This window comes from Pteropus medius, unplaced genomic scaffold, assembly GCF_902729225.1.
Source record: "Pteropus medius unplaced genomic scaffold, Ma_sr-lr_union100, whole genome shotgun sequence".
NCBI classification, from domain to species: Eukaryota; Metazoa; Chordata; class Mammalia; order Chiroptera; family Pteropodidae; genus Pteropus; species Pteropus medius.
Window position 1 is genome coordinate 2976782 of NW_024351543.1, and position 6544 is coordinate 2983325.

General features: G+C 35.4%; 1 pseudogene; it reads right to left on the minus strand.

Moving 5' to 3' along the window:
- Window positions 1-1130: 1130 nt before the first annotated feature.
- LOC120586885 (uncharacterized) lies at window positions 1131-1249 on the minus strand (annotated as a pseudogene).
- Between the last annotated feature and the right edge of the window lie 5295 nt (window positions 1250-6544).

A 6544-nucleotide genomic window follows, 5' to 3' on the forward strand; every position in this document is an offset into this window, starting at 1 on the left:
TGCTTTTATACTCTCAGTAACAAATTGAAATAAATTTGCATCTTTGGCTATTCTAATTCAATGTAAAAACATTCCTTCTCTCAGAAAAGAGAAAATCTCTCCACCTGAATACTAAGTCCCACCCTCTTATAAATTATCAAGGATTTTACTCCTTCATTTATCCTTCTTCGACTGTTTGATAAATCTTTCCTTTACCACTAGATTATTCTCATATGAATATTCATACATACTCATATTCAAACGTACTCAGTATCTCTCACCTTTAAAGAGAAAGAAACCAAGAAAGAAAGGAAGGAAAGGAAAAAGGAAGGAAGGAAGGAAGGAAGGAAGGAAGGAAGGAAGGAAGGAAGGAAGGAAGGAAGGAAGGAAGGAAGGAAGGGAGGAGGGGGAGGAAGGAAAGAAGGGGAAGGAAAAGGAAAGAAGGGAGGAAGGGAAGGGAGGGGAAGGGAAGTAAGGAAGGAGGAAGGAAAGAAAACATCCCTCGTCCACAATCTCCCAGAGCTCCTTCACTAATTTTCCATTCTTTCACAGTTGATCTTCCTTATCTTTTACTCACCATTTCACTCACTCTAATCTATTTTCTAACTTTACAGTCTAACAAAATGGTTTTTTAACTAATAACTTCCATGTTTCATATTCCAAGAATATGTTCTTATTCTATCATAGACAGCATCCCTCCCAATAGACTCAATTCTCCATCCTCAAAAACTCTCCTCTCTAGACTTTCATATACACTTCTTGGTTTCTTTCCAGCCCTGTAGTCACTTCTCAGACTCCCTTGCTGGCTTCTCCTCCCTCAGATTTAAAAATATTCAAGTATTCTAGTATTCCTCTCAAGCCCATTTTCTCTATCAGCACATTCTCTCTATTGATCTCATCCAGATGTGTATCTTTAAATGCATTCTCTATACTGAATATTCCAAAATTATGTCTCCAGCCCAGATTTACTCTATGAGTTCTGAATTGTCTATGTATAACTATCATTAGTTTTTTTTTTTTTTTTAATCAGAAATCTCTCAGGCTTAATATGTTTACATTGGAATTTTTTTTTTTCTTTTTAAGTGAGGCAACCCTTGGTTGATCTCACAGATTGCAAGGACCTTATCAGCTTATAATCCCTTATTTTTTTATGCCTTCAGCACCTGGTCTTCCTAGGTGGTCTCCCATCCAAGTACTAACCAGGCTTGACCCTGCTTAGCTTCCACAATCAGACGAGATCGGGCTTGTTCGGGGTAGCATGGCCATAGTAAATTGGAATTTTTTGATTCCTCATTCCATCTCTAAAATAGGAGAGAGCTATAGAGAGAAATGGATATGTTAAGAAACAGACGTGAAATGAGATCAAAGATAACACAGTTGGCGCAAGGCAATGAGAAAGTTTAAGAAATTTAATTGTTTAGAAAATGGGACTTTGAAACTTAATATGTAAGAAATGAACATTTTAAGAGATGATAAAGGTGAATCCATTATTAATGTGAGCATTGAGAACTGAGGTAAAGTTAATATGAAACTTATCAGAGTCAAAGAAGCCAAAGTATTAGAAAATCAGAAAGTTGTTCTGGTCAGCCCCATGAAATCTGAAATAAACATAAAATGATACCAGGCTTAGGAAAAACATGGCAAAGAAATTGTCTGGAAGGACAGAGACCAAAAATGGTAGAAAATAGATGGCATGAGACTTGAAAGAAGATCTGTTTTGTTTTGGTTTTGGTTTTATGAGATTAGAGAATATTGCTTGAGAATAATCAACTGGTTGAGAATTAACCAGAATTAATATGAATCTATTGGCAAAATGATCACTCGCCACTTCTTGAAAGGTTTCCTGGGAGAACAGTACTCTTGGCAGTGAATCAGCCTTCAATTAAGGCAAGTGGGAGAGGGAAGAAGTTGGGGGTGTCTGAGAGTTAAATTATTGTTGGTCAGACACTCCAGAATATATACAGGAAAAGTTAGAGTGATAGAAAGATAAGGTGAGAAGAATTAGATTATTGAAATAGGAATGAAAGTATGGGGGAGAGCAGATGACTTGAGGATGTGACCATTAGTAATTAAAGATGACTAAGATATGAAACAAAGTGCATTAAATTCGTTTAAGGTTTACAAATACAATTTTAAGTTTATTGTCTCCTCTGATGTAGGTATAAAACTTCCCCATGGTTATGTGATAGGAACTCAGACCTCAGCAATAAAAATCATGTTCTTATTTTTTTGTTGAAATTTATAAAACATTTTAAACATAAACACATGGGGTAGATAAATGTGGTAGATTCCATTCTCATCTTATTTTTCTTAGTGAACAAGATGTCTCCTATTATATCAGTAGTCAAACAGACTCATGGGAAATATAGAAGTAAAAGATATACAGAGGATGTATGACACTTGATCCATTATTTTTCATTAGGAGTATCATTCAGACTGGTTTGCTAAATGAATGCAATTGTTCTCAGATATCCTCATTCCTATCCCCAGATTATTTTCCTTTAAATAATCAGTGTAAAAATGTAATTGAACACTAATGAATGCAGTCGATTTGTAACATATAAGATACCCTTTCCACAGCAAAGTTAAAATTTAGAATTCTGGAACATAATTTTTATGAAGAGTAAGTGAACGATCTAAGTATATCTAGTGAGTTAATTCTCTCTAGAATTGTATGAAAGAGATGAAACATTCTTATATAATGTAAAGATGGCTCCTGAGATTCCTTTACTTAAAAAATGTCATTACTTAAAGGACTTTCACCATCTCGTATCCCTAAACAACTAAATGCGTCATACTCAGTTTCTAGCATCTAGCATCCATCTGCCTGATTTCTCAGTTCTCCTAATGCTATGACTTCCTGCCCTTCAAGATCTTTCTAAGATTCAACCATCTTTGAATGGTTAACTTTCCTTATTATGCCCTCTAACACAATAGATAGTTTTGTCTGTTTCTGAACACTGTGCAAAGGAAATCTTATGGGTTTTATGCGCATTATCAAGCATTTAGCTATAATTATACTGACAAATACAAATTTAGAAATGGAAGAATATTCTAGATAAATTTCACAGGGAAAATGTCAAAAACTGCCCATTTTCTGTTCTTGAAATAAAATCTTTTTCAATCAAAAATCATATCAGTATGCTAAGAGAAGAGGAATATTAGTCAGGATACAGGTTAGGCTGCTATCGCAAAGAAATGGAAAAATACAGTGATGTTCACACCAAATTTTATTTCTCTCTCACATGAAAGTCCAGGTAGATAATTTTGGTATGGTTTCATGGTTTAATGGTGTTGGGTCATGTCATTCTGCCATCCTTGACATGTAGTTTCCATCTCATGGTCCAAGATGCTCTTTAGTTATCGTCATTAGGAACACATTTCAGTCAGAAGGAGGAAGGAGAAAGGAAAGGCATGTCTCTTCCTCTTAAGAAAACAGTCTCACATGTGAATATGACATTTCTGCTCACTTTCCATTAGCTAGAACTTTGCCACTGGGACCTATTTTTCTACAAGGGAAGCTTGAAAATGTATTCTTTATTTGGGTGGCTATGTGCCCAGTGAAAAGCCCTATTACTGCAAAGGAAGGGTAAAATAGATATTGAAAAACAGCTAGCAGTTGATGTCAAGTATATCCATTTCTTGCTCTAAAATAGAACAGTTGAATTTGTCCTATAACATTTTACAAAAATTGTATTATTGTGTGACTGATAAAACTTTATATTTTGTACAGTTAGTAAAATTGATAACTATGTATTTTATATGTTGGTTTGTTTAAGGTCTATCTCTTTTACTAGACTCTAAGATCTAAGAGGGTAGAATCATGTCTATTTTGTTAACTATTTTATAATCTATCACAAATAATTATTTGTTGAATAAATTAATACATAAAGGAGTCAGCAATGAAATGTTGACCCCTAACTTCTTTATCAAAATCCATGGACTCCCAAAGTCAGTGGTTATTAAAAGTAATCAAAATAATAAAGTTAGAATCATAAGAAAATTTTTATCCTCCAAGATCTATAGCAAACCAAGAGTTTCAGGCCCAAGATACACTCAGTTAGGTCATAAGGAAGCTTGTAACTTAGATTGTCCCTCACATTTGAAGCTTGGTTCCTTTGTCCTGTTCCTGCCACACACTGGTTTCTATAAATTTCAGATTTCTTTTTCAAATGAATGTGCCAATTTGCTTATGTATCCACTCCTAAAAATAAAAATATCTCTGTGTGCATTTGCAAGCCACAATGTTTTATGAGTTCTTTTTCAAAGCAGAAAGTTAGCTAGTAGTTTTTTGCACATTATAGTCATGTCTTTAAAAAAAGTGTCTTAAAACAGTCAAGCACCGAGGCTTAGAGTAAGTAATGTAAGAGGGGTCATCTTTCGTAATAATTTTGCTATAATTTTCCCAGAAATATATCAAGTGTCCACTGCATGGGTGAGGAAAATTATATAAGAATGCTCCCTACTATATTTACTTTCATTATTTCTAGTCACAGGATTCTATGGTTTAGCTAAGAAATCATTCTTGCATGTCATTCGGGCAGAGGCTAAAGCACTGCTAAATGGAAAAAAAAAAAAAAAGAATGCAATGATAACTGTCTTGCTACATGCCATTGGCCAGGGTCAGACCAAGACCATTTATATATGGAGACAGCATGCCTGTTCATCTGCCATTTCAGTGCTCTGTGATGTGGAGAGGTGAAGCAGCAGGATTCAAGGAAGCTATAACTGGACAGTGTGTTTCAGCCACTGTTTTTTTGGACCTAGATAGCTTCCTATTCTGCTTCAATGTCTTCAAAACTGAATGTTTTTCCCAGTCCCTATCATCCATTTGGTCTCTTCTCTGAGAGCCCAGGTAAGATGGCGGAAGCACTGTGCATCCATAGCCACAGCTGGCAGCTTGGGTTTCTGGACCCATAATCATGCCAATCAGTGCTTACTACACAAAACTTTTCAACAACCCCAAAGCCAAGGCCCCAGTCGATGTCACCAGATTTCTCTTTCAACTCAAGTCTTACAATTAGGCAGCTTTGTGTTTTTTCACACTTATGCATTATGATGGTTATTTAGGCTGAACACAATAGTCTCCAAGAATATGCTTCCCCAACCCATGCCTTCCTCTTACTCAGCAATGCTGCTAAAAAATGCAGACATTCAGTGAAGGTCACAGGCAATGCTGGTTTCAGGCAACAGACAACAGTTTATTTTCGTCTTGCTCTCTACCAGAAGAAGAGCACAATATAGAAACCTCCATGAAACTCTATGCTCTGCTCTGGCCTCTCATCCTGATACACAAAAACTCTGAGCATTTTGTTCATGTAGTTGTGCCTCCAGAGAAACTGTGTGATCAAATCCACCTACAAGAAAGCAACATAACCCACCCACCTTATATGGTTAAAAAAGTCTCACTAAAAGGAAGTGGTCATTTCTGTTGCAAGTGTGAAAATAGAAATTTTATTATAGCATCTGACAGCTGTACAACAAATGGGTAAGAAAATTTTAAAAATAAGTAAAAGCTGTGATCATCTCCCCCCCTCCATATAAAGTAGTTCTCAAAAGTACCAAATATCCCATAGTCAAAGTGAAAATAAAAACTCGAAATTGAACATGAAATTATAAATCTCTCACCTTCGATGGAAGAATTACACTTAAAAATTTAACACAGGAAGTATCATAGCATCTACATTTCTATTCTGTAGGGATAGGTCAGAGGAGACAAAAGAAGGATTTATGTGTATTTTGCACTCCAATTAAGAAATGAATGGTTTTTTAAAATTTACTTTTTGTTTATAGAAATGCAGATAAGAAAGCATGACAAAGGTTGCTACAGATCTTTAAGGAAAAGTAAGCAAAAATAAGGTATTTTTAGGATATTAAGTAATGCAGATAATCAACATTTAGCAGAATATGGGAGGATACAAGCATCTATAAGAAGGAATAGAAAACAAATTTACTTAAAGTGAACTTTTAGAATTTGAAGACAAAATAGTTAAGAATTTTCTTCAAATCATTAAAAGAACCCCCATAAGTGGAATCAGTCCGTCCGAGTACAGAAAGATAGTGGACCACAAAAATACAGGACTTACAGGAAAGTATCAGAAGAGTCCACAGTGGATTAGAATTGATCATTCTTTTGGATATGCTAATGAAAAGTCCTCTCTCTTACTTTGATAAACCTCATCACCTAATATTCACATTTTATTGTTTGTATAGTCCTGTATTGAATTTGCAATCCAAATAACATTGGCCCAGAACTCATTCTATCAGATGTGAAAAGTTCCATTGTGTTCTCCAAGATTCCTGCGAATCTCTGGACCTTCTATTCTCATGATCAGAATCCTCTCAGCCTCATGTCCTATTCTCTGTCTCATGTTCATCTTACTTCCTTTGACTTTTCTTGTCTCCCTGTCCCACACAGACTTAAGCATGGAACACGAACCCTTTTCCATGATATGCCAGACATTACTTTCACAAGATGGTAAGACACTAAATCCAGGGGTAGAGGCTGATTGAGAGAAGATGTCACTTTACTGCACATTACAGTATATAACTTAACTATTCCTAA